The sequence below is a fragment of the Carlito syrichta genome, unplaced genomic scaffold (genome assembly GCF_000164805.1).
Source record: "Carlito syrichta isolate Samal-C Ts95f unplaced genomic scaffold, Tarsius_syrichta-2.0.1 Scaffold313473, whole genome shotgun sequence".
NCBI classification, from domain to species: domain Eukaryota; kingdom Metazoa; phylum Chordata; class Mammalia; order Primates; family Tarsiidae; genus Carlito; species Carlito syrichta.
This window is the reverse complement of record NW_007257569.1, coordinates 204,141-230,749: the sequence shown is the minus strand read 5'-3', so window position 1 is coordinate 230,749 and position 26,609 is coordinate 204,141. Positions and strand designations below refer to the sequence as shown.

The 26,609-nt window shown below is 43.2% G+C and overlaps 1 long non-coding RNA gene across 1 annotated transcript; it reads left to right on the top strand.

Moving 5' to 3' along the window:
* Window positions 1-19,048: 19,048 nt before the first annotated feature.
* Window positions 19,049-25,338, top strand: LOC103273064. The gene is made up of 2 exons (XR_505164.1): window positions 19,049-19,125; window positions 25,194-25,338. It is a non-coding gene; the product is annotated as an uncharacterized LOC103273064 (long non-coding RNA).
* The last annotated feature ends 1,271 nt before the right edge of the window (window positions 25,339-26,609 follow it).

Below are 26,609 nucleotides of genomic sequence, written 5' to 3'. Positions count from 1 at the left end.
AAAGGAAAGTCATGGTTAAAGGATGAGGAAATTGATCCATATCAGAATGGGAAGGCAGCAAGCTTCAAGAAGAATGAAATACATTCTAAACAACAGATAAAAGGAAGAAGAAGCTGGAAAGTATCCGATATGTGATGAAGTCAGCATGTGTTTCTTTTTTCCACAAAAGAAAGACAATTCAGAAACTTCAGGAAAAAAGCAAAAACTAAAAGAAAACAAAAAAACTGGACCAAAAAAAAAAATGGTTTAAATATGAAGCAGATGGATAGTTGTGAGCCAAAGACTTTTAACCTTATAACTTTTATATAATTTCGAGTTTTGAGTCATTTTTTTAAAAAGTCTGAAAAAACTAAAAGGTGGAATGGTTTGAGAAAGAAGAAGCCATGTGGACTTCTCTTTAGGAATCTTCTCCTTTGAATGGCCCGAAAGATCATGATATCAGAACCACAGGTGTTCAGGGACTAGTGATTTCATGGCCATGATAAAGTATACGCTGTTTTTAGTCATTTGTCTTTAGAGTCAATTTATTAGAATCAATTAATCCTTACCACTGTTCAGGCTAAAACCCTCGTCATGGTGTTCAAGTCCCCTTTCTCTCATATTCCACATCCAATTTGTCAGGAGATTCCTCGGCTCTAACTTCTGAATCTATCCAGAACCCAGTCATTTCCCATCATCTCCACGACTATCTCTGGGTCGAAGTCATTGTCATCACTTGACTGGATTTTTGCACAGCCTCCTCAAAGTTCTGCCTGCCTCCAGCCACAATCCTCGATAGCATCAGCTCAGCATGGCAGCCCGAGTGGTCCTGTTAAAATACAGTTGCATCACATTACCCAGAATCAAAGCCAAAGCTTCAGGATGGCCAAATGACTTCACTCAAGCTGCACCCGTGTAGTGCACACACCACACTCACGCACACTCACTATCACTCCTCCAGCTTCACCTCCTGTTACTCTCCCTCAGCCTGACTGAGTTTCCTGTCAGCTTCTCCAGCTAGTTAGGCCTGCTCTACCTCAGGCCTTGCACTTCCTATTCTTTCTGCCACCAGATACCCAAATGGCTTATTCCATCCCTAACTTCAGGCCGCCATGACTGGGTGTGTGTACCCAGCTATATACTCATATGAGTCCCTTTCTCTTTCCTGCTTTGGTTTCCTCCTTAGGACCTATCATCATCTAACACAGTATAGATTTTACTTATTTTTCTCCCATTATGCAGGAAGGCTCCATGAAGGATGTTTGCCTATTGCATTCATTTTCATATCCTCGGTGTCTAAAACGGTGCTTGGTACTTAGAAGGCCCTCTATAAGCCGGGCTCAGTGGCTCAGCCTGTAATCCCGCGCCTTTGGGAGGCTGAGGTGAGTGGATTGCCTGAGCCCACGGGTTCGAGACCTGCCTGGGCAGTGAGACCTCATCTCTACAATAAATCAAAAAATCAGCTGGGCATGGTAGCGCATGCCTGTAATTCCGGCTACTGGGAAGGCTGAGGCAGAAGGATCGCCGGAGCCCAGCAGGTTGAGGCTGCAGTGGCCGGGAGCGGCCACTGTACTCCAGTCTGGGCGACTGAGACTCCAACTCAAAAAAAAAAAAAAAAAAAAAGAAGGCCCTCCATAAGTACTTACTGAAAAAATGAATGTATCGGCAAGTCACTGAAGACAGTCTACTTGCGGAACAGAATGTAAATGCTCCCCAAACTTGAAGATGTTAATATTAGCAAAGAAGGGGGATGGAAGAGATGGGAGTTGAGAGGAGGGGGGACAGGCTGGACATAATTAACCTCATGTTGAAACAAGAATGAAATACTTGTCTGAGTGGGACAGTGAATGAAGTCTAAGAACATTGTTTGAAATTGGAGATGCAGCCCACGGGGAACCTGAGAACTGGGAGGCGGTGTATAAGGATGGTTGGAGGTGGGCAGGGTATACAAGGGAGCTGAGTCTTCTTCTGACACAGTAAGGAGTCAACAGGCAACAGCCGAGTCTCATGAATCAAGAACAGTAGCATAAGCATAATTAGAGATGGAGGGATTGCCACCAGAAGAAATAAAATCTGTGAGGCATGGACAATTTTTTTAGCCAGATGCAAATAGTACTTTTACAAAATTCAATTTCTGGAGTGTTCTTCCAGAAACAGACCTTATTGCAGGTCATCTCTACACTGGGTGTGAGAAAAGACACCACCCCAGCATTTGGGGCGCTTTTGGGGCACAGGTTAAGCAACGAAGAACAGTGTAAGACAATATACCAAGACTGAGTGGTCAGCTAAGGCATTCAGGAGGGAGCATGAGTTAACCCAGACTTCATGTGTTGACTGTAAAGCTGTCAAGATGAACTTCCTGTTCTCCCCACCTGCCTCTCAAGAAGGACAGACTCTGCCCTCTACACTTTCTGTAGCCTTCTTCCCTTTTCCATTAAGGATACAAAAGCTGATTTGTACCTAGCAGCTTGATAGAATATTTTTGATTCATGGCAGGGAAACTCAGTTACGATCTGTAACCAGCGGTGACAGATAGTGCTTGTAGGGTGATGAAGAGTTCCTGGAAGAAAATGCAGTCCTAAGCATAACAGACAATTATTTCTTTTAACTTTAGATATCAAAAAGTCCCTTTGACCAAAACCCTTTGTCCTGTGATCTTACCAGGCTCATCAAAATTATTATTATTCAAGGTACTACAATTCCTCCTCCTCCTCTTAATGTAGAGATGGTGAATCTTAACAAAAGATAAGTGTTATCTTTTATAATGTGTTAAAGCAGTGTCTATTTCATTTTCTTTTAATACAATAAAATCAGATTTCTGGACATACCTCATAGTGGGCATGCATCACAATTGTAGTCAGCACTGGAGACCTCTGTCCTGGCTGGAAACATCATTCTATGAGGAACAGTGGCTCCTGTCTCTAAGTCAGGAGTACCAGAGCATTTGTCCAGCATGGGGACCCTGATGCCCGGGGCCCAGCCTCCTCAGAGGTACCACCCAGCAACCCCCTCCCCATTTCTGGCCTCACTTCCTTCTCAAAGTCAGCCAGCAACAGTATACAAGACTCTACTCTTTCATCCCTGTAACATCTAATCTTTGTTCTCTTGATGTCATCTTAATCCTGGAAGAAATTACTCCCCACCCTCCTTGTCTTATTACCATCAAAGGCACTTTGCAGTCTCTTTAGTTCATCAAGAATTTTACAAGAGACAGGAAGAGTCCTTGTTTTACATCAGCCTCTGCTATCTGCCTTCCTTTTTCTACAAGTTTCCTTTGTCAGCTCTCTCCTGTTTCAGAAACCTCTTGAAAACTCTCATTTGTGGACCCCTTCCATTCTCTTTGCTCATATGTTTTCTTTTTTTTTCTTTTGGTAATGTCTACTGAAGAATGGTGAGATTCATGTTTGGGAAGGAGAGCTTTATTTCTCATAAAGGATTGCAGCCTGCAGGGTGACCATTCTGACAGGCTGGGAAGCCACAGACACTTTTGACAAAGGAAACTGGAATTTATGCTGAGTGAGGTGACCAAAAATACATATGTAACAAGCTATAGGAGGATCCATGAATATTTATGAAAGGAGAAACATGAACATGCGCAGTTGAGCTTCATGTTCCATCATGAGTTGCATGAACAAAAAATGGTGGCATGAGCAAAATCAGAGGGCGGAGTTTTCAGCCCTCTGATGTCAAAAGGTGAAACAGAGGACACAGAAACCCTCACTGTGCATCCTCCCTAGATTGGCCAGAACCACTCGGAGGTCGGTGATCTCTCATCCTGGAAGGAATGTTGGTCAGTTGTTTTGTCAAAATCACAAAAGACAGGGGCAGTATCCAGTGGGAGTTGAAATCAGTAATGAAGCAATGTTTGCAAAGGACTGGTTTCTGTGCAACCCTTAGGGAAGGAAGACTAATGGGGGTTAACAAGGGAGGGGTATAACAAGGCGTGTCCTAGCTCCCATCCCTCATGGCCGGGAACTCAGTTTCCAAGGTTTCTTTGGTGGGGGGGGGTCCCTTCGGCCAAGAGGGGTCCATTCAGTCAGCTGGGGGGTTTAAGATTTCATTTTTATTTCTCAGTAATACCATGTTTGATGGCTTCGAGGGACAAGACGCAAACTTGATACTTATTCTACCATCAAGAATTTTCATTGTTAAAATGATTTACTTGGTCTACAAAAGATTTCCAGGCAGAATTCTATAGCATGTTTAAAATATATATACAGAAGATGAATATTAGCAAGTTCAATCATCTAATATAAGGGAAGATCTGTTTACAGAAAGCCAGAAAAATGATAAAATGCATAATTATATTTTTTTCCTTCAAATACAATCTTTAAATTATTTCCAGCTTTCATGAATGCTCTTTCATTTTGTTCTTCCCATTCAAACACATAATACACTGGCTTATGTTCAATGAACATGAGATTGAAACCAAAAACGTATTGCTTTTTAGCATTCTTAATAATTTCCATCTTTTCCCATTTTGTTGATTTTAAGATCTTTGTTTCTTGTCATTCTTTTCTCCCACAACACTTATTTTTTACAAAATAAGAGCAAAGTACAACAAATAAAAAGTATTTAAATAATTGCAAAAACAATTCTGGACAAAAAAAGATGGGGACTCTGCCAGAATTGAACCATTGGCATGGTAGCAGTGCATGTAGAAAAGGAAATGCTCATTCATTAGTTAGTAAAGGAGGGTTTGAATTTAATGTATGACACAGCTGGTCCAGAAGTTTCAGTGTAAAAGACATCAAAGGGCAGATTGTACAAAAGTTGAGTGTCCCAAAGTCAAACACGGTCTAAATATTCTGATTCATAGAAGTATTTACGAATAACCATAGATATAACAGAGTTTTCAGGAGATATGCACAATTAAATTATTAAGGGTTACTTTCCAGTAAACATTCATGAAGAATGAAGAGAACACATCTCTGAAATTACAATATAGTCTCTTAAGCACAGGACTTTGTACCTAGTAGGTGCTCAATAAATATTTGCCTTAACTAGCTGGGCGCGGTGGTATGTGCCTGTAATCCCACATACTTGGGAGACTGACATGGAGGATCACTTGAATCCAGGAGTTTGAGGTCAGCTTTGATGACATAACCTATCTTAAAAAAAAAAAAAGAAAAAGAAAAAAGAAAGAGAAAATATTTGCTTTAATTGATATGCACCAAAGAGATTATTTATCCAGAACTTTTGAGGAACTTGCCATAGTGTCCAGTGTACTGACCCAGTGCCTTTCCACTATTATGGGTACAAGAAGAGAGTTTTCTCCCTCATCCAGGTTTTTGTTTCCTTACCTCTAATCTACAAAAAAGGGAAAGTCGAGCCCTTTTTGTAGACCATGATTGTTATTGTTTCATGCTGGTTTTTTCAAAACACTGATCAACTTGAAGAATTTTTGTCTTAGCAAGCAAATACTCCTCCAGCATTAGCAGCCTCTGCAGAATTAATCCTTTTGCAGGGAAGATCTATATTGGCAAGAATTTACATTGTCAGCTGTAGGCACCAGGTTTGCAGAAACCCTGCATTGTAAGCAGCAATGTTCTTGGTGTGGCAGTTATACACTACTATAGTGTATAAGCAATTGCTCCCTCCTTTTATTCAGAGAGGCACCAATTGGCTTCTTCTCAAATAAATTAAACAAATTCATATGCTAATAGAAGTTGGACTCAGGAAAAAGGAAAGTGTGGCAGAGGCATTTAAAGTTTTTCAGGCTACACTATCTGTTGTTGTTGGGTATTTTGGAGGAGGGGGTTGGAAGGGGATTGTCCTTTAATAAAAAGAATTAAGAAAAGAACTCATCCTCAGCTAACTGCAAGGCCAGAGACTTAACCTCTGGCTTTAGGAAAAATGTGGAAAAGGTGAACTTTGTCAACAAAATTAATCTCATTTTCTAAGGAATATAAATAAAGACCATACATTTAATCTAGAATTAATCATTTGTGGACAGAAAATAATTACTCTTCTTTTTAGAAAAACATGATCATCAAGACCAGGGATGGAATTCTTTACGAAAAAGAATCTTTATCTGGATTTTTATGTATTGTAATGGGGAGATTTCTGTAAAATCAAGGGGTTGAACCTGATGTTCTCAGAAGTTGAAGCAGATTTATTAGATATTCGGTATTGAGTTGGATTTTTAAAGTTTTTTTAACTTTTAAGGAACCCATCCATTATATAAAGTAGGATGAGTTTTAACTTTCATTTTGTGAATTTGTTGAGAAAACTGGAAAGACAGTGTAAAGTGTTCATTAGACATAGTACTCTGTCCTTTGTTTTCTGGAATCACAGTAAGATTATAGCTCTTGAAATTCCCCTGGGCAGTATTTGGGGCTCATCTTGTGGCTATAACATAGTGGGATAATTTGGCATGCAGGTGTTTTGAATTTTCTAGATGAAGTTTTAACAAGATTTTTTTTATGGTCCAATCCAATAAATCGGCTGCTATCCCTTTTGGCCAATCAAGATGGGAGGCAAAAGCTGAGAGAAATGAGTGTTTAATCTGATACCATGGAATCAGGGAGTGAGTTGGTGTATTTGCCCAAAAAACTCACTCCATGACAGTACAACTTACTCAGAATTTATACTCCATAGCCCCTCACCACCTCCAAGGTAAATGATTCCCTTTAGAATTTGAATGAACCCAAGAGGCAGACATTGCTTTGGGAAAAAGTCCATCCAGGTATGGTTGCCTTTCTTACTCTGCTTTCTTTTCTGCATTAGACAATGAGATTTCAAGGAGGGGATGGAGGGCAATTGTGTTGTCTTAACAAAGACATGGCTCAAGATTTAATCCCTTCACCAACCCCCAAGATCGAATTACCAAGGCCAATGGGCAGTTTTGGCATGATCCAAGATCTAATCACGCTGATAGTTCCTTAAGGTGGGAAATGGGAAGTTACAACAATCAAAGAAACTGCCTTAGTGCAGATAAACAACATCAAATCCAACATGAGAGATACAAGACACTCCCGTTGCCAGATTGGCCTGTAACAATCTCATGTCTTTGCTGGCACACTGGGCTAGGATAGAACTAATAATGACCACAATGCTGAAATAATGATAATTATAGTCAGTCTTATTGACGATGTAGAGAAGTTCAAACTTTCCCTCTCAAGGTTCAAATTTAAGTCCGTTGAAATGAATTGACAATCGACAGACTAATAGGGGGGAAAACATATAATTTTATGAATGTGCAGGAACTTCAGGGGGAATCTCAGGAGAATGATTACCCAATAGCTCAATGAGATACAGATGCTTACATACCCTTCTTCATAGGGGAGGTGAGAGATGGGAAATGCAGGCAATTCTTCTCGGAGGCAAACAGGGATGGTCTCTAGGAACTATAGAGATTTGATCATGTTGAGCAATTAACCTTGCAGCCTGTGTGGAATGCAGTCACCTAGCTGGTTAAAACCAGCTCGGGACAGACGCCAGCAACTCATAGATGAGCCAATGAACTTTCCTCATTATCATGCTAAAGTCTCTGCCCCCACCTTCAGGTGCTAGAGCTCTATTACTATAACATTTGACCTGTGTGCTGGCATGGTAACTGAAACCTCTCCTCTATATGTGATTATGTGTCCTCTCCCTTCTCCATCGCCCCATAAAATCCTCCTGTCTCTTTCCCTAGGAAGACACTGCTATGGAGAGTATTCCCAGTGTTCTTATTTGCACCAAGTAAGAAAACTCACTAATCAAAACCTGCGTTTTTGTGTAGAATTGGCTGTTACTCGCCAGGCAAATGAACCTCAGTTTTTTTTTTTAGGGGTAACATTTTGGGGAGCGGTAAATCATTATTAGAGAAAATGAATGGACCTGGGAGAAAGAAAACTTGCAAATGATTCCCTTTAGAATTTGAGTGAACCCAAGAGGCAGACATTGCTTTGTGGAAAAAGTCCATCCAGGTATGGTTGCCTTTCTTACTCAGTCTTCTTTTCTGCATTAGACAATGCGATTTCAGGGAGGGGATGGAAGGCAATTGTGTTGTCTTTGGTGAGTCCAATCTTTTTTTTTTAATTTTAAATTTTAAAGATGTGGGGTACAATTCAGGGTTAGGTATACAAATGTTCATTATGCAGGTACTCTTGTCGATGATGTGTGCCCCAGTCCCAGTGGTTTCCCACTGCTGGGACATAAGAGAATATCAGAGTAGAGCTTCTTCCAGCATTTGCTGACCTTCAAGGACCTTTAATTTGAAATAATCAGCATACTAGGATGACTTATTTGGGAATAGAATTCCCTGGGATCAGAGTGGGATTGGTAATTGCTGGGCACTGTCAGGAGAGGGAGGGAGAAAGGTGGGGGGAGCGTGACAACACAAAAGATATCTGGTCCACTACCAGGGGGAGCAAGGGACATCTTGAAGCCCAAATACCACCCGCATGCGACCTGCTTATGTAACAAATTCTCACTTGTACTCCACAATTCTATAATAAATACATTATAAATTTTTTTAAAAAGCCAGGTGCAGGTGGCTCATGCCTGCAATTCCAGCACTTTGGGAGGCAGAAGTGAGGGGATTGCCTGAGCCCAGGGGTTCGAGACAAGCCTGGGCAACATGGAGAGAACTCGTGTCCACAATAAATCAAAAAATTAGCTGGGCATGGTGACCCACGCCTGTGGTTCCAGCTACCTGGAAGGCTGAGGCGGACAGATCGCCTGAGCCCAGCGGGTGGAGGCTGCGGTGGCTGTGAGTGTGCCACTACACTCCAGTCTGGGCGACATAGTGAGACCCAGATTTTAAAAAAAAATTTAAAAATTTAAAAAACAAATCCCTGGGCTCCTTCAAAGATTTTCTCTGTGGCAGGCACTGTTTTAAGCACTTTATAAGCATTTCTTCTTAGTTCTCACGACAATCCTATGAGACAAGTATGGTAAAATAAATACATTTTTAAAATCCCATTTCACTAATATAGAAATTGAGGCTTGGAACTGTTGATGACTTACTCGTGGTTACACAGTAAGTGGTGAAGTAGAGATCAAACCCAGAGGCTGCACCTCAGATCCAATCTCTTCCGTTTCAGTAAGAAGGGTCTTTCAAGCCGGGCTCGGTGGCTCAGCCTGTAATCCCGTTCCTTTGGGAGGCTGAGGTGAGTGGATTGCCTGAGCCCGCGGGTTCGAGACCCGCCTGGGCAGCGAGACCTCATCTCTACAATAAATCAAAAAATCAGCCGGGCGTGGTAGCGCATGCCTGTAATTCTGGCTACTCGGAAGGCTGAGGCGGAAGGATCACCGGAGCTCAGCAGGTCGAGGCTGCGGTGGCCGGGAGCGGCCACTGCACTCCAGTCTGGGCGACAGAGTGAGACTCCCAACTCAAAAAAAGAGTCTTCCTATAAGCTCATACTCCCTTTCCCCATTTAAAAGTAAAGGTGAGATTAAAATAAATCGTTTCCTGATCATATCTGTATATATTTCTAAGGATTTCCTTTTCTGCCTTCTTTTCTCAGTGGTGCCCGAGGGATAGCTTTTCCTCCTCAAGTCACAGAGAAGCAGAAGCAAAGACACAGGGAAACTGTTGATCAAAGTGGAGAAATGTGAGGGCTGTGGGGTGGAGAAATGTGTGTGTGGGGTTCCGCTCCCATAGACTGCTGAGGGTGGAGGTTGTTACTGGAGGGCGGAGGAAAGGAAGTGGAAGGGATACTCAGGAGTGTGGAGGAGCACCCCAAGAACTGGCACAAGGAGGCAGTACCAAGCTCTTCTCTGAGCACCGAGCTCACTGACCCATCACCTGCAGCCATGTTGCCTGCATCCAGCAGTCCCAGCCCAGAGGGAGGAACTTGGACACCTTGTGTGGGATGGATGCAGCAAAAGAAGACATCGCTGGCCAGCCAAAGTGAGAGTGACCGCAACAGGGTGAGAAGTCTCCTGGGGTAAGGTGGTCATAGATGTACTTTATTTTATAGGAGTAAAGCTGAAACAGTAAAAGCCAGGGGCTCCTTTGAATAAAAATGTGTCTAAAAGACAAATACCAGGCCAGGCGTGGTGGTTCACGCCTGTAATCCCAGCAATTTGGGAGGTGGAAACGAGAGGATTGACTGAACTCAGGGGTTCGAGACCAACCTGAGCAACATGGCGAGACCTCATCTCTACACCAAATGAAAACAATTAGCTGGGCATGGTGGCGTATACCTGTAGTTCCAGCTACTTGGAAGGATGAGACAGAAGGATTGCCTGAACTCAGCAGGTTGACGTTCAGTGGCCATGAGGTTGCCACTGCACTCCAGCCTGGGTGACAGAGTAAGACTCTGACTCCAAAAAAAAGACAAATACTATATAGAAGACCGGGTATAGTCTGGTTTAACTTTTTCTCAATTGGAATGAACAAAAACAAACAAACAAAAACATGTTCCATTTGGTAAGCCAGAAAGCACTTAAGGAAGGGTGGAGGTAAAAATATTTTTGAAGCTAAAGTCTCCTAATACTGAAGGCAGTCGTTGGCCATTATCTTAATAGAGAAGCCTATGGGCTCTTCGTAGTTTGACTTTTCTGTGAGAGGAGAGAGTCATTTCTGCCACTGCCGAGGAAAATGGCACCGAGGCCAGGACTGCCAGTCACCACTGGAAGCTTCCCGCTGGCAGTGGCACCAACTGGTTATTAATATGAAGACTGCCTCTGTAAATGTACAGCTTCAGTGCCTTTGAGGATGTTTCTGAGCACTAAGAAGCTTACACAAAACTTACTTTATTTTTAAACATATATATGCAAGTTATTAAACTTGCAAAATAAAAAACCTAGTTATTAAACTTTTAAGCTCTGGTTATAGATTATAATAGTCTGTGTAATACTCTAGCAAATGTTAATAGTTACTCTGAAAGGACCTTTGATTATAATGTTTTATATTATTTACAAACTTGGTAAATTAAACCGATATTTCACATGCATTTATACATTTAATGTATTCTATTTTCTTTAAAGAACTACAATCTTTGACTAATAAATAGACTTTCCCAAGACCTTAACTCTTATAAATTTAAAAATAGCCAGGCTCGGTGGCTCAGCCTGTAATCCCAACGCTTTGGGAGGCCGAGGTGAGTGGATTGCCTGAGCCCAAGGGTTCAAGACCCAACTGGACAACTTGGTGAGACCTCACCTCTACAATAAATCAAAAATTAGCCAGACATGGTGGTGCGTGCCTGTAGTTCCAGCTACTTGGAAGGCTGAGGCGGAAGGATCGCCGGAGCCCAGCAGGTTGAGACTGCAGTGGCCGGGAGCAGTCACTGCACTCCAGTCTGGGTGATAGAGTGAGACACCAACTCAAAAATAAATAAATAAATAAATAAATAAATTTTAAAATAAATTAAACATAAATATGATGAATTAGCTGGGCAGGGTGACTCATACCTGTAATTTCAGAGCTTTGGGGGGCCATGGTGGGAGGATCACTTGAGCCCAGGAGTTTGAAATTGTCTATCCAAAATTGATATAGGGCCACAGGGTAAAAACTGTAGAAGAGGCCGGGCTCGGTGGCTCAGCTGTAATCCCAGCACTTTGTGAGGCCAAGGCGAGTGGATTGCCTGAGCCCACGGGTTTGAGATCAGCCTGGGCAACTTGAAGAGACCTCGTCTGTACAATAAATAAAAAATTAGCCAGGTATGGTAACGCTTGCCTATAGTTCTAGCTACTTGGAAGGCTGAGGCGGAAGGATCATCGGAGTCCAGTAGGTCCATGCTGGGGTGGCCATGAGTATACCACTGCACTCTAGCCTGGGCAACAGAGTGAGACTCCAACTCAAACAACAACAACAACAACAACAAAACCTGTAGAAGAGACCTGGGTCCTGCAAGGTACAGTTATGGTTAGAAATGAACAAATCTGTTGTTTCTAAGTTTGCTTTTACTTCATGGAGAGCAATTGATTATCTTCATGTCCTTACCCCTGTGGAGGAGTGAAGCTACCTGCAAGGCTGATAAACATATTTTCTCTTAAACAATGATCCTGTGATTGCACAGATCTCCTTGAGGGTGCCTTAAAGTTTGACTGGCTGAAGGACATGAGCATCTCTAATCTCCAGGGATCCTGTCTTTTGCATACATCTATAATGGCTCACTGCCCAGGAGTCAGTAGCCAATGTTACAGGACTTGCTTTATAGATAGTCTCTCTATTGTAAAACCTAAGAATGATGCTGGGTATGGTGGCTCACGCCTGTAATCCCAGCACTTTGGGAGGCAGAGGAGAGAAGATTGCCTGAGCTCAGGGGTTCGAGGCCAGCCTGGGCAACTTGGCAAGGCCTCATCTCTAAAATAAATAAAAAAAATTAGCTGGGCATTGTGGTGCATGCCTGTGTGTCCAGCTAGTTGGAAGGCTGAGGTGGAAAGATCGTCTGAGCCCAGCAGGTCAAGGCTGCAGTGGCCAGGAGCGTGCCACTGCACTCTAGCCTGGGCAACACAGTGAGACTCTAACTCAAAAAAAAAAACACCCCCCAAAAAACCCCTCCTGACTAAAATTCTTGAGGAGGTGAATTTGAGAAATATCTTCTGTCCTCCTCACTCAGCTGCTGTGATATTAAACCCTTTGTCTATGGCAATGACTGCTGTCAGTTTATTGATTTTCTCTGCAGTGGGCATTAGAACTTGCTCAGGCTATAACAAGCTCAGCCTGGACAACATAGTGAGACTCTGTCTCTACAAAAAATAAAATAAATAAGGTTGAGGTGGAAGGATCACCTGAGGCCAGCAGGTCAAGGTTGCAGTGGCTGTGAGAATGTCACTGCACTCCAGCCTGGTGACAGAGTGAGACTCTAGCTCAAAAAAAAAAAAACACACAACTATAACTCTAAATTATTCCTCAATCACACATTTTAAATTAGATCTATAAGGTTAATCTGTGAAATACTCTAAAGTTTTGAATTTTCTGAAATGTGATTTGTACGTACAATATCAGATGTGCAAATTATTTCTACTATTTTAATTTGATATATTTATATCTATACATATTAGAAATCTCTACTTCTAACCCACTAAGGAAACAAGTATGTCATCTCAAACAATTTTGCCTTCCCTTCCCTGTACATTTTGGCGGAGTTATTCGTGAGCCAGAGTATGGCTTTGGATTCCTTGGAAATCTTTTCCTGTGTTTTCTGTCTGATGGAACCACACCTTGTATAGATATTAAAACAATATCTGATGGAATTCTGGTTCTATTGCAATGACTGTGTGGTTACAACTTCCAATGTCATTCTACTGACCTCCTCCAGGAAAAAGAAAACAAATGGCCAGGGGACAATATTACAAGGACACCAGGCAGGAAAGAGGGAGTCCAAAGGTTGTGTGGATCAGTGCAGGGTCGGAAGTCTTTGTTTGATTTTTACCAAACATGATCATTAAAGTGTATCCTGGATTGGATCCTGAGTGGGGATGGAGGGCCGGGGATGAGGTGATGTAGGGAGAGATTGGCATAAAGAACATTATCAGGAAACTGGCAAACTTTTAATACAGGCTGTACATTAGATAATAGTATTATAGCGATGTTAAATTTCTTTAATTAGGTATTTTACTGTGTTTCATAAGAGAATGTTCTTGTTCTTGGAAAATGTACACTGAGGCCTTTGAGGGTAAAAGAGGAAAAAAATCACATATGGAGAGGTGACGCAAATTGGCAAAATGTTCACGGTTGCTCCATTTATGCAATTTGTAGAACTGACCTAGAGGATGAGAGCTAATTTTACTTGATACTCCATTATTATCTTAAGGATAACTATCTTTAGCAGGGTAAATCAGGCAGAAATATTTGAATGAAGCAGTAATAATTTTGTCACTTGGATACGAGGCATCAGCTAGACTTGCTATCTAGAGGGGTTTTTGATTTTTTTTTTTTAAATCATACCCACAATATCAGGACTCAGTACATGGGGTGTGTGTGTGTGTGTGTGTGTGTGTGTGTGTGTATAATTTGCTATATATATAAAAATAATAAAATTGTTATATAAAAAAACAAAATTTCAACCTCAAATTATAACTAAATTATGGCCAGATGTTGTGGCTCACGCCTGTAATCCCAGCACTTTGGGAGGCAGAAGCGAGAGGATTGCCTGAACCTAGGGTTTGAGACCAGCCTAGGAAACTTGATGAGACCTCATCTCTACAATTAATCAACAAAAAATAAGCTGGGTGTGGTGGTGCACGCCTGTAGTTACAGCTACTTGGAAGGTTGAGGTGGAATGATCGCCTAAGCCCAGCAGGCTGAGGCTGCAGTGGCCGTGAGCGTGCCACTGCACTTCCAATCTGGGTGACAGAGTGAGACTCCAACTTAAAAAAAAAAAAACCAAACTCTAGGTTATTGCTTAAACATATATTTTGTATTAGTCCTATAAGGTTAATTTGTGAAGTACTCTTAAAGTTTCAAATTTTCTGCTACATGGCTAACACTTAAAATACTAAATTACAAATTATTTCTAATATTTAAATTTGATATATTTATATCTATACATATTATAGATCTCTACTTCTATTTGCTATATATATATGTGTATATATAACTGCTATATATATAGTTACTATACATACACACACACAGTTCCAAAAAAAATGTATACACATTTTTTTTTTTTTTTTTGAGTTGGAGTCTCACTCTGTCGCCCAGACTGGAGTGCAGTGGCCGCTCCTGGCCACCACAGCCTCGACCTGCTGGGCTCCGGCGATCCTTCCGTCTCAGCCTTCCCAGTAGCCAGAATTTACAGGCATGCGCTACCACGCCCGGCTGATTTTTTGATTTATTGTAGAGATGAGGTCTCGCTGCCCAGGCGGGTCTCGAGCCCGCGGGCTCAGGCAATCCACTCACCTCAGCCTCCCAAAGGCGCGGGATTACAGGCTGAGCCACCAAGCCTGGCTCACATTTTAAGAAGGGAAAAAACAGCATTAAAATTGTAATACTCGCTAAGATGGAGACAAGTCACATTTGACTTCTACAATTACAAGAGGTGCTCAGAGGGTTACCATCAGCATCCAGACACTTCTGATTATGGCAAACATCTCTTAACATCCCTTAAAATGTATATACATCTTTTTGGCAACCTTGGTATATAGCAATGATAAAATGGGGCTAATTGGGAGCAAATTTACACAGAGAGGAACCACAGACACAGCTGATCCTTGGTTCCTTACCTAGCCAAAGAGCTTGCACGACTGGCATAGCAGGACCACACATCCTGGCTGGTTTCCAGCAGAGAATCTTTTCCCTCCCCCAGCCCCCCCAGACCAAATGCTTTATCTACCTATAGGGATAAACAGGAACAGTTACGTGAGTGTGTAACAATAGAAGTTCCCTGATAAAGCGATAGCTTTATGGGAAAGGAGTTCTGGAGCACCGTCTGTTCTTCCACTGAGTTCGCTCAGACCAGTTGAACCTATTGTCTCCTAGTTACCAAAACTGGGACAATGTCAGCCTCCAGGATTATCTAGATTTGTCTCTGCTCACATATTGACCAGCTAAAGACTGTGTTTCCTAACATCCCTGGTATCTTATGGTAGCTGTACAGCTAAGGTAAAGTCACTGATTTTGAGCAGAAGTGACATTTGCCCTGTCATGTATTTCAGAGGAAGCTGTTTGCCCTCATCTTGCTTTTTATTTCTTCACACAGAGTGGAATGAACATGTGACCATGAGCCAGCTTCAACTAAGTGGATAAAGACAGCACCCAGGAGAGAGAAGAGCAACCAGGTAGTAGGGACCTGGGTGCCTGCGTAGTTGCACGGAGCAGACAGAACAGAGCTGTCTACAGCTATGGACAACCTATAAGCTCAGCTTCACGTAAAAGAGAAATAAACCCATCATGTCTAAGTCTCCACTATTCAGTCTCTTAAAACATCCACACCAACATCCTAATTGATAAGATGCATGTTCACATTATTGAAAATAAAATTTCACACAATAATATCTATTCTTATGACATGAAATGTCCTCTGATGTTTTCTATTCTAGTCTATTTCATTTTTTTAAAATGCTGATCCTAATATATTAAATTGATTTTATTACTCACTAATGAGTAGCAAACTTGCAGAATAAAAACCACTAAGTTGAATAACATGACATTGCGGGTTTTCTATTTTGGAAATGCTCAAATATTGGCAGTTTCATATAGTTGAATCAAATAAACGTCTGTGAATCAAACAAATAACTCTTGCTTTCTGAAAGTTTAGAGTCCCAAATGGATAATCACAAGCTAGTGAGTGTGTCCACACACAAATGATTCTGCAGTTCCCAGGATTTATATGTGTTGTGTAAAAACACACATATACACACTTGTACTCATATAAGGTAAGAGGTTCCTCGGTATCAGTGTTTGCTATCCTGGCACCTAAATTTACATGATTGCTTTGTGAAGCAAAAGTGATCAAATCCTGAAAAGATTCACAAATACAGTGACTACTTATAAGATTAGTTCTCACTCCAAATATCCTGCCTGTTGAACTGGTAATATCTAACCACACACTCCTTTTTGGTCAGTTTCTCACACATTGTTAAATATTTATTTGATAGTACATTATAAATATGGTAATCACAAAGTGAAATGGCAGATCTTATAGAAGATACTAAACTTCTTTTTTTTTTTTTTTTGAGTCGGAGTCTCACTCTGTCACCCAGGCCGGAGTGCCTTAGCATGCTCATGGCCACCGCAGCCTCAACCTGCTGGGCTCAGGTGATCCTTCCGCCTCAGCCTTCCAAGTAGCTGGAACTACAGGCATGTGCCACCATGCCCAACTAATTTTTCTTGACTGTAGAGATGAGGTCTCTCCAAGTTGCCCAGGCTGGTCTCAAACCTGTGGGCTCAGGCAATCCTTTCACCTCGGTCTCCCAAAGTGCTGGGATTATAAGTGTGAGCCACCATGCCCGGCCAAGATACAAAACTTCATCAAATAAAATACAGTGAAAAAGAAATACTGGAAACACATGCAAGTCACTGTTAGAGCAAGCAGTGATTGATGAAATTCACAATGATAGCAATAAATTAGCCTTTCAGAATATAAGATAAATCCTTGGAATACCACTAAGGAATGAAAAGAAATGAGCTTCAAAATGCACAACATGGATATATCTTAATTACATTATGCTCAGTGCAAGAAACCTTACACACACACACAAAACCATATATTGCATGAATCCATTTATTTGCAATTTTAGAATAGAAAAAAATGAAACTTTAGTAGGTTAGACGTTAGATCAGTGACTGCTTGGTGCTGACTGGGAAGGTGCAAAAAGCAGGTTTCTGGAATGATAGAAATAACCTGTCATATGAATTTCTGAAAACAGATTAAATGGTACACTTACTATCTAAGCAATTTACTGTAAGTAAATGATATCTCCATTGCAACTCTATGTATGTATGTATGTATGCATTTTTTAGAGACAGAGTCTCACTCTGTCACCTGGCTGGAGAGCAGTGGCACAATCATAGCTCACGGCAGCCTCAAATTCCTGTGCTCAAGTGATTCTCCCATCTCAGCCTCTTGAGTAGCTGGGACTACAGGCACATACCACCATGCCCAGCTAACTTTTAAAATTTTTTGTAGACATGAGGAGTTCTTGCTATGTTGCCCAGGCTGGTCTCAAACTCCTAAGATGAAGAGATCTTCCTGTTTGGCTTCCCAAAATCCTGGCCTGTGTATTTATTTTTGCATATTAAGAGAGAGAAAGAGAAGTACTTAGAAAATCTGATAAAGTCTCAAATATTTTTACAAAAAATAATCCTTTTGTATGGCCATATTGCAAAAGTCAAATAAGAATTAGCCTATTGTATCATATCATCAAACAATTTTTTTTTTTTTTTTTTTTTTGAGTTGGAGTCTCACTCTGTTGCCCAGACTGGAGTGCAGTGGCCGCTCCCGGCCACCGCAGCCTCGACCTGCTGGGCTCCGGCGATCCTTCCGTCTCAGCCTTCCCAGTAGCCAGAATTTACAGGCATGTGCTACCACGCCCGGCTGATTTTTAAAAATTTATTGTAGAGATGAGGTCTCGTCTGCCCAGGCAGGTCTTGAACCCATGGGCTCAGGCAATCCACTCACCTCAGCCTCCCAAAGGTGCGGGATTACAGGCTGAGTCACCTAGCCTGGCTACCATCAAACAATTTTATCAGAAAGATCACAAACTCTCCTAAATAAGATACACTTGGTTCATTCTTTGCTCTAAGAATGACAGTAGTGGCCGGACACGGTGGTTCATGCCTCTAATCTAAGCACTCTGGGAGGCCAAGGCGAGAGGATTGCTTGAGCCCATGGGTTTGAGAACAGCCCGGGCAACTTGGCAAGACCTCATCTGTACAATAAATAAAAAAATTAGCATTGTGGCGTGTGCCTGTAGTTCCAGCTACTTGGAAGGCTAAGGCGGAAGGATCGCCTGAGCCCAGCAGGTCAAGGCTGTGGTGGCTAGGAGCGTGCCACTGCCCCCCAGCATGGGTGACAGAGTGAGACCAACTCAAAAAAAAAAGAATGACAGTAGTAATTATAAATGATATTTTACAAAATATGCTTTTAATTTTAATTTTCTTTTTTCTTTTTATTTTGTAGAGATGAGGTCTCGCCAAGTTGCCCAGGCTGGTCTCGAACCTGCGGGCTCAAGCAATCTACTTGCCTACGGCCTCCCAAAGTGCTGGGATTACAGGCTGAGCCACCGAGCCTGGCCTCGTTTTTCTTTAAAGATAAATTCTTCATCAAATTTGGGTCTTCATTTTAAGTGAATTCACTTTTAAGATTCATTCATTCATTCACTCAACAAATATTTGTGGAACACTGACTATGTGCCAAGTACTGTTCTAAGTGTTTGTGACATATCAGTGAACAAAACAGACAAGGATCCCTGCCCCTGTGGGGGGTACTTTCTTGCAGGGCAAACAACCATACGATACACACATAAAATAAGAAGATAGAGAAGAATGAGGGGGTTGGGGAGTGTGATGTGGGCAGGCAGTGAGACTAAAGCAACGGCTTGAATGAAATGAGGTTAGGGAAATGGAAATCTGGGGGAAGAATATTCCAGGCGGAGAGAACAGCTAGAGCCAAAACCCTGAGGCTGGAGCGTGCTTGGCATGTTGAAGAGGCAGAAAGGAGGCCGGCATGGCTCGAGCAGGCGAGCTGCAGGGGCGAACTGGAGAGAGGCCCGAGGGGGACTAGAGGCCATGTCACAGGAGGGTTTGTTGGCTTTTTCCAGGTATGGGTCCCTCAAACTTCCTGGGGGCTGGAGGGTGGAGGAGGAGGGCTGTGTATGTGTGTGAGAAAGAGACAGAGAGAGAGAGAGACAGAAGAGAAAGAGAGAGAGGGAGAGAGGGAGAGAGAGGGAGAGAGAGGGGGGAGAGTAAATCCCTTTCACTCCTTTCTCGTTGTATCTTCTTTGATGTCCTGCAGCCTCCTCAATGCAATATGTCCAAAACAGAACTCCCAATCACTTTACCCTTCCTTCTCCATTTTGTGTTTGTTAAGAGCACAAATAGCCCCACCAGGCTCCTGAATCCACCCCCTCTTCCCCATCTCCACTGCCTCTGCCACTGTCATCTGCCTGGCCTCCCGCGACATCCTCCTTACAACCATCTGCTTCCAGTCTCTTCCCTCTCATCTGTCAGCTTGACCTCTCTCAAACCTAAGTATGATTTTGTAACTCCCCTGCTTAAAATCCTTTGGCGGCTCCCCCCTGGACACAGGAGAAAGCCCTCAATCATTAGTTCTCGCCAGGCCCTTTTCCATCAGACTCCCACCCACCTGCCGGGTCTCATCTCCACCACCCTAAGCTCTGGCCACCCCAGAGAATCACCATCCCTGGGACACAGCTTGTATTTTCTTGCCTTTGAATGCTAGTTCTAACTCTTGAAATGCTTTTCCTCACCCCTGTGATCATTTGTGCACCCTTCAAGATCAGGTTCAAGCTGGGTGCAGTGGCTTGCGCCTGTAATCCCAGCACTTTGGGAGACTGAGGCAAGAGGATTGCCTGAGCCCACGGGTTTGAGACCAGCTTGGGCAACTTGGCAAGACCTTGTCTCTACAATAAATCAAGAAAAATTAGCTGGGCATGGTGGCACATGCCTGTGGTTCCAGCTACTTGGAAGACTGAGGAAGAAGGATCGCCTGAGCCCAACAGGTTGAGGCTGTGGTGGCTGTGAGCATGCCACTGCACTCCAGCCTGGACAACAGAATGAGACTCCTACTCAAAAAAAAAAAAAAAAAAAGAGAGAGAGATGAGATTTAGGGGAACTCCCCTGTGACTCCTTCCCCTATCTGACCTTCCCAGCCAGTTGATCCACACCCCCAGCACACCTGCATAAGCCTTATACTTGGCCTTGCCCTTACAAGTGTGAGTGTGACCACACTGCGCCACTGTATGCCTGCCCTTCTACTAATACAGGTCCCAAGCCTCTTGTTACCTCCTGCATGCTCCTACTATGCTAACTCATATTTCTAGTACTCCCCAGGAGCTCAAACAAAACTCAGTGGAGTTCAGCTAATGCCACAGAGGACATGAGGTTTGTTTTTATTCTACTTTTTCTGCTACAATGAGTACAATATTCCATGAGTACAATCATGTATGTGTTGGGTGGCAGAATGGGGACTTGAACTAATTCCCAAGTTCTACTCCCCATGAAGATGTAGATCTATACTCATATATCCATATATATGTATGTATACACACACACACACACACACACACACACACAAAGTTCAAAAAACCCTTAAAATATGGATACTGCCTAGATATGTATAAATATATGCTTATCTATCCTGGATTTATTTTATAGCTTATATGTGTACATGTCCACATATATAAAATACAGGTTGTAGGCCAGGTGTGATGGCTCGCGCCTATAATCCCAGCGTTTTGGAAGGCCGAGGTAAGAGGATTGTCCGAGCCCAGGGGTTCGAGACCAGCCTAGACAACTTGGTGAGACCTTGTCTCTACAATAAATCAAGAAAAATTAGCTGGGCGTGTTGGCCCACGCCTGTAGTTCCAGCTACTTGGAAGGCTGAGGCTGAAGGATCATCTGAGCCCAGCAGGTCGAGGTTGCGGTGGCTGTGAGTGTGCCACTGCACTCCAGCCTGGGCAACAGAGTGAGACTCTGACTCAAATAAATAAATAGGGGACACACCTCATCAACAAGCGTAGCTACATAATAAACATTTGTATAACTAACCCTGAATTGTACTCCACATCTTTAAAATTAAAAATTAAAAAATTAAAACATAAATAAATAAATATGAAGATTGTTTACACACGATGACATTTCTGCCAATGGGTATTTCTAGATCTTGATATTTATTGCTATACATGCATGCCATAAATAATTTTAGGATTTCAGTAGCTAATCAACGACTACTAATACATCTTGATATGTAAGTATGATTTTAGAGTTCCAGTAATAACTGATAATCTGAAAATTGCCAGTCATGCTGTCTCTAGTCCCTCAGTACCCCAAAGAAAAAAATCACTTCTCAAACAAATGGTTTCTGTCTCCTCAGTGAAACAGAAAGTGCTGTCATTGTCTCAGCAGACCCGGGTGCCCAGTCCAGCTCCTCCCTCTGCTGGGATGACAGCCTGGCTCATCAGTAGAGAGATCCTGTGCTCATTTTCCCAGGGGGTGCTGAGAGATGAGAGGTCGTGCCACGATCTGGGCCAGTTCCCTTCAAGGCTCCACGGTGTCCAAGAGGGGACTGGGAGGAGGAGGCCAGCGGCCTGAGGCGCCCCCTCACACCTCCACTTCTGCTGTTGTCACAGAGCTTCCTGGCTTCCTTTTGTGATCAGCTGGTCCTGGAAAGGCTGCAGCAGATGGCTAATTACCATAATGCGCAGAGCTTTTGAGGGTCCTGGGTGCAAACCCAGGCGTGACCAAGCCAAGAGCAGCTGCATCTAATGCGGCATGTAGAGCCAACATTAGGCTTTACCCACACACCCATTCTGACCTTTCCAGTGGGAAGCTGATGGCGCGGTGCAGAACAGATGGCCAAGAGAAACACGAGGGAAAAGCCCTCCCGACCAGCTGGAGTGTCCCTTTTCCAGCCTTCTAGTTTAACAGCTCCGGAGCAGACATGAAGCTCATTATCCCCATTGTGTCTTTCTCTCATGGTGTTTATTCTCAGGGCGAGCACAGACCCTGATAGTTCCAGTCTTAGCAGTCCTAGCCATCGGGAAATTTGGTTTCTAAACCAAATGATGCTTGCGACACTTAGAGTCTGCCAGACCCTGCCTAGTTCCTAACCTTGGCAAGCATCTCTCCCTACAGGTGAACCCCAAGACCCCCACCAGCTGATTTGGCCCTCCCTGGTTGTCACTAGAAGTGATCCTGAACTTGGAGGGATGTAAGAAGCTCTTACCTGGGATTTCACATCAAATCATATTAGCTACCCTAATGGTATTTAGAGCTGAAAAGGAAAACATTATTGTAACAGAGTGAAGAAATTGTGTGGTTTTTTTTTTTAAGAAAAAATTAGGATTCCTTTTAAAGATGGAAACATCTTTAAAGATGCTTAGGAGACCCCCTTGACATTTATGGAAGGGAGAGTCTGGGTAGAATTATAAAGGAGGCTTGCATACTATATGTCTACAATTTTTTTTTTTTTTGAGTTGGAGTCTCACTCTGTTGCCCAGACTGGAGTGCAGTGACAGCTCCCGGCCACCGCAGCCTCGACCTGCTGGGCTCCGGCGATCCTTCCACCTCAGCCTTCCAAGTAACTGGAACTACAGGCGTGCGCTACCACACCCGGCTGATTTTTTGATTTATTGTAGAGATGAGGTCTCACCAAGTTGCCCAGGTGGGTCTCGAACCTGCGGGCTCAGGCAATTCACTCACCTCAGCCTCCCAAGGCGCGAGATTACAGGCTGAGCCACCGAGCCCGGCTTATGTCTACAAATTTAAAGCTATAAATCAAGTCAACAAACTGTGAAATAATGTGGGTTACATTCCCGTAACTTGATAATATTTTTTTTAAACAACCAGGAAGGCCAGGTTTGAATGTAGACTCCATCAGTTCTGAGGAGAACCTGGTCTTCTGGGGAGAGCCCCTGGCCCGTGAACCTCCACACCCCTTGCTTCCTTCCTCGCACATGTGAGGACACCCCAGCCTTCACAGCCAAGCTCTGAACACACTTCTGCCCACAACGGCCACTTGCCCTAGGAGTACACACACAGGCACTGAGGATCAGGAAACGGGGCAAAGCAGGCCCCAGAAGTAGGCTGCAGCCATGCTGTCAGGGAATTCTGAGGGGGTCCCAGGTACCTGGAAGGTAGTCTAGAACAGAGGTTAGGAACTATAGTCTGTGGGTCAAATCTGGCCCGTGGCCTGTTCTTATAAATAAAGTTTTATTGGAAGATAGTCATGCCCATTTATTTTTATACAGTTTAGAGCCGCTTTCATGCTACAACAGCAAGATTAAGTAGTTACAATAGAGACCATATGGCCACAAAACCTAAAATATTACAGTCTGGCCTAGAAGGTGGGGGGGAAGGCAAAGTGGGCTGGCAAACTCCAGGAATTCTTGGCTAACTGGATGCCTCCATATGTAAGGATGGGCACAGCTGGAGGATGACCAGAGCAGTCTCCTCTAAAGCAGTGCCCACAGCTGGGACCCCTCATTTCTGTGTCCAAGAGCTGCTTCAGGATAAGCCTCTTGTGGTAGAAAGTACTTCAAGCCCCGAAGGCTTGGGAAATGAATAGGAATTTGGTTGCTAGAGAGGAAGAAGGGAAGGGAGGGAATTGAGGAACATGTCAGAGTAGTTAAGAACTTTTAAAAACAGAAATAACATATTTCTACCATAAGTTTCATATCCTGCTGCAGTGTATCCCCCTGGACTTCCCAAATCTTCAATAAAGTCTGCTATCTACACAATAGCTTTGTGGGACTCAGGGGTGATAGATGGGTGGCAAGAGTCAAGAAAAGGGACTGGTTCCAAGTCTGTGTCTACATAGTAGCAGAGGCAGCATGGATGGATTGGCAAAATGATCCCCAAACAATTAATTCTGTAGAGCCAGGAAATGAGAACTAAAATGGACTCGGAATTTGCCCTTGGGACTTTACCAGAAAAATTGAGGAAGACACTGAACTTTAAGCAAATTGAGGAATGAGTCAATCTCATGCAGCTGTAAAGGGCAGGCTGGCCCCAGTTACATGACAGCATACATTTTTATAGCTAGATATTAAAAGGCACATCTTTCTATAATATGTATTTGATGTATTTAAAGTGCAAATCCTAGCCAGGCATGGTGGCTCATGCCTGTAATCCTAGTACTTTGGGAGGCAGAGGCAAGAGGATTGCCTAAGCCCAGGGGTTCAAGACCCGCCTGGGCAACTTGGTGAGACCTCATCTCTACAGTAAATGAAGAAAGTTAGCCAGGCATGGTGGCGCATGCCTGTAGTTCCAGCTACTTGGAAGGCTGAGGCAGAAGGATCACCTGAGCCCAGCAGGTGGAGGCTGCGGTGGCTGTGAGCGTGCCACTGCACTCCAGCCTGGGCAACAGTGAGATTCTGACTCAAAAAAAAAAGTGCAAATCCTTTTTGAAATCTGTAATCTGTACCTGACAATTGGACCTCTAACTTGTTTCCCCAAGTTTGAGCCTTGCCTTGGTGACCCATATAATACAATGCTCCTCTCCATCTGGGGCTCTTCCTGGCTCTTTCCAGACCTGGGTCCTTCTACAAGATGCCAATTTCAGAGGCGACACATCTACCTGCTTCCAGGTTTCTGACCATTAGCCGTCCCTGGGTCCCCCTGGCTGTATTTGGCTAGGCTCGTGGGACCCCGTCCCTCTGAGCTGTGCACCTATCTCTGTGCAGGTGATTTCCTAGAACACTGCAGCCTATTCTGTTTCTTACCTCTCAGTCACTGTGAGCTACCTCCCTGCTGTGAGCTTTTTTCCCCATTTGGCAGTCTGGTCAACCCCCTGGTATTTACCTCCCCGCATTCTAATGTTCATCCAGTTTTAGTTTTAGTTTTAAGCCTGCCCCAGTCCTGGGCCATAATTTTTTTTGTTATCCTCGTTGAGGAAAATAAACAGTTCCATTGGGTAAATGCCATTCTTTAAGAGTCTCTTTTTGGAAAAAAATAACATAGTTATTTTTTGATACCAAAAAAAATAAGTGATTTTATATTTTCTGCATGTATCTTGTTTTCATATGCAATAAAAACAGTCAAGTTCTTGTTTCTTAGAAATCTAAAATCCATTCTATCTCAAGAATCTAAAAGTATTGGTCTTCATAATTTCAGAAAATGGATTTACTTTGGTCTTCTCTATTTCCAGACCTCTCAACTTCTTGAAAAGCATTATGGAATGTCATCAACTTGTTCATATTTTGGAGAGTTAAATTGGACACTGACCAAATTGTCAAACCTAAATATTGTGTTTGGTAAAATAAATAAATAAATAAAATGCATCACACCAAAAATGTGTTTAATTGCTTACCTTAGGGAATGAAATTTCAGTACATAACCATAACTTTTATGCAAACTTGGCTGCATATGTAAACATTTGTGGATTTTTTTTTTTTTTTTTGAGTTGGAGTCTCACTCTGTCACCCAGGCTGGAGGATGGTGGCATGCTCCCAGTTACCACAGCCTCGACCTGCTGGGCTCAGGCTATCCTTCCTCCTCAGTTTTCCAAGTAGCTGGAACTACAGGCTTGCACCACCATGCCTGGCTAATTTTTTGAGTTATTGTAGAGATGAGGTCTTGCTAAGTTGCCCAGGCTGATCTCGAGCCCCTGGAGTCAGGCAATCCTCTCCCTCAGCCTCCCAAAGTGCTGGGATTACAGGTGTGAGCCACTGGGCCTGGCTGGATGCTTTTTAAAAATGCAAATTCTGAGGCCCTGTCCTAGGTCAGCTGAATCAGAACCTGGATATTTGATCTTTAAAAGCTCTGCAGTAGGCCGGGCTCGTTGCCTCAGCCTGTAATCCCAGCACTTTGGGAGGCTGAGGCAAGTGGATTGACTGAGCCTACAGGTTCGAGACCCTCCTGGGCAACTAGGCGAGACCTTGTCTCTACAATAAAAAAAAAAAAAAAAAAAAAGAAGAAGCTGGGCTCGGTGACTCAGCCTGTAATCTCAGCACTTTGGGAGGCTGAGGTGAGTGGATTGCCTGAGCCCGCGGGTTCGAGACCCACCTGGTCAACTTGGCGAGACCTCATCTCTATAATGAATCAAAAAATCAGCCGGGCGTGGTAGCACATGCCTGTAATTCCAGCTACTTGGAAGGCTGAGGTGGAAGGATTGCCGGAGCCCAGCAGGTCGAGGCTGCGGTGGCCGGGAGCGGCCACTGCACTCCAGTCTGGGTGACAGAGTGAGATTCCAACTCAAAAAAAAAAAAAAAAAGAAAAATTAGCCTGGCGTGGTAGCACACACCTGTAGTTCCAGCCAATTGGAAGGCTGAGGCAGAAGGATCGCCGGAGCCCAGCAGGTCGAGGCTGCGGTGGCCGGGAGCATGCCACTGCACTCCAGTCTGGGCAACAGAGTGAGATTCCAACTCAAAAATAAATAAATAAATACATAAATAAAAACTAAAATAAAAGTTCTGCAGTGGTTCTTGATGTAAATTACAAACGAGTGAAAAGAAGAACATGCAGACACACAACTTAGTCATTGAGTTCAGCTTTACCTGCCTTAAAGATTGTCAAGCTTTACTTAGCTTCTTGGTGATTCACATCAAAATTAGTTCATTTTTCT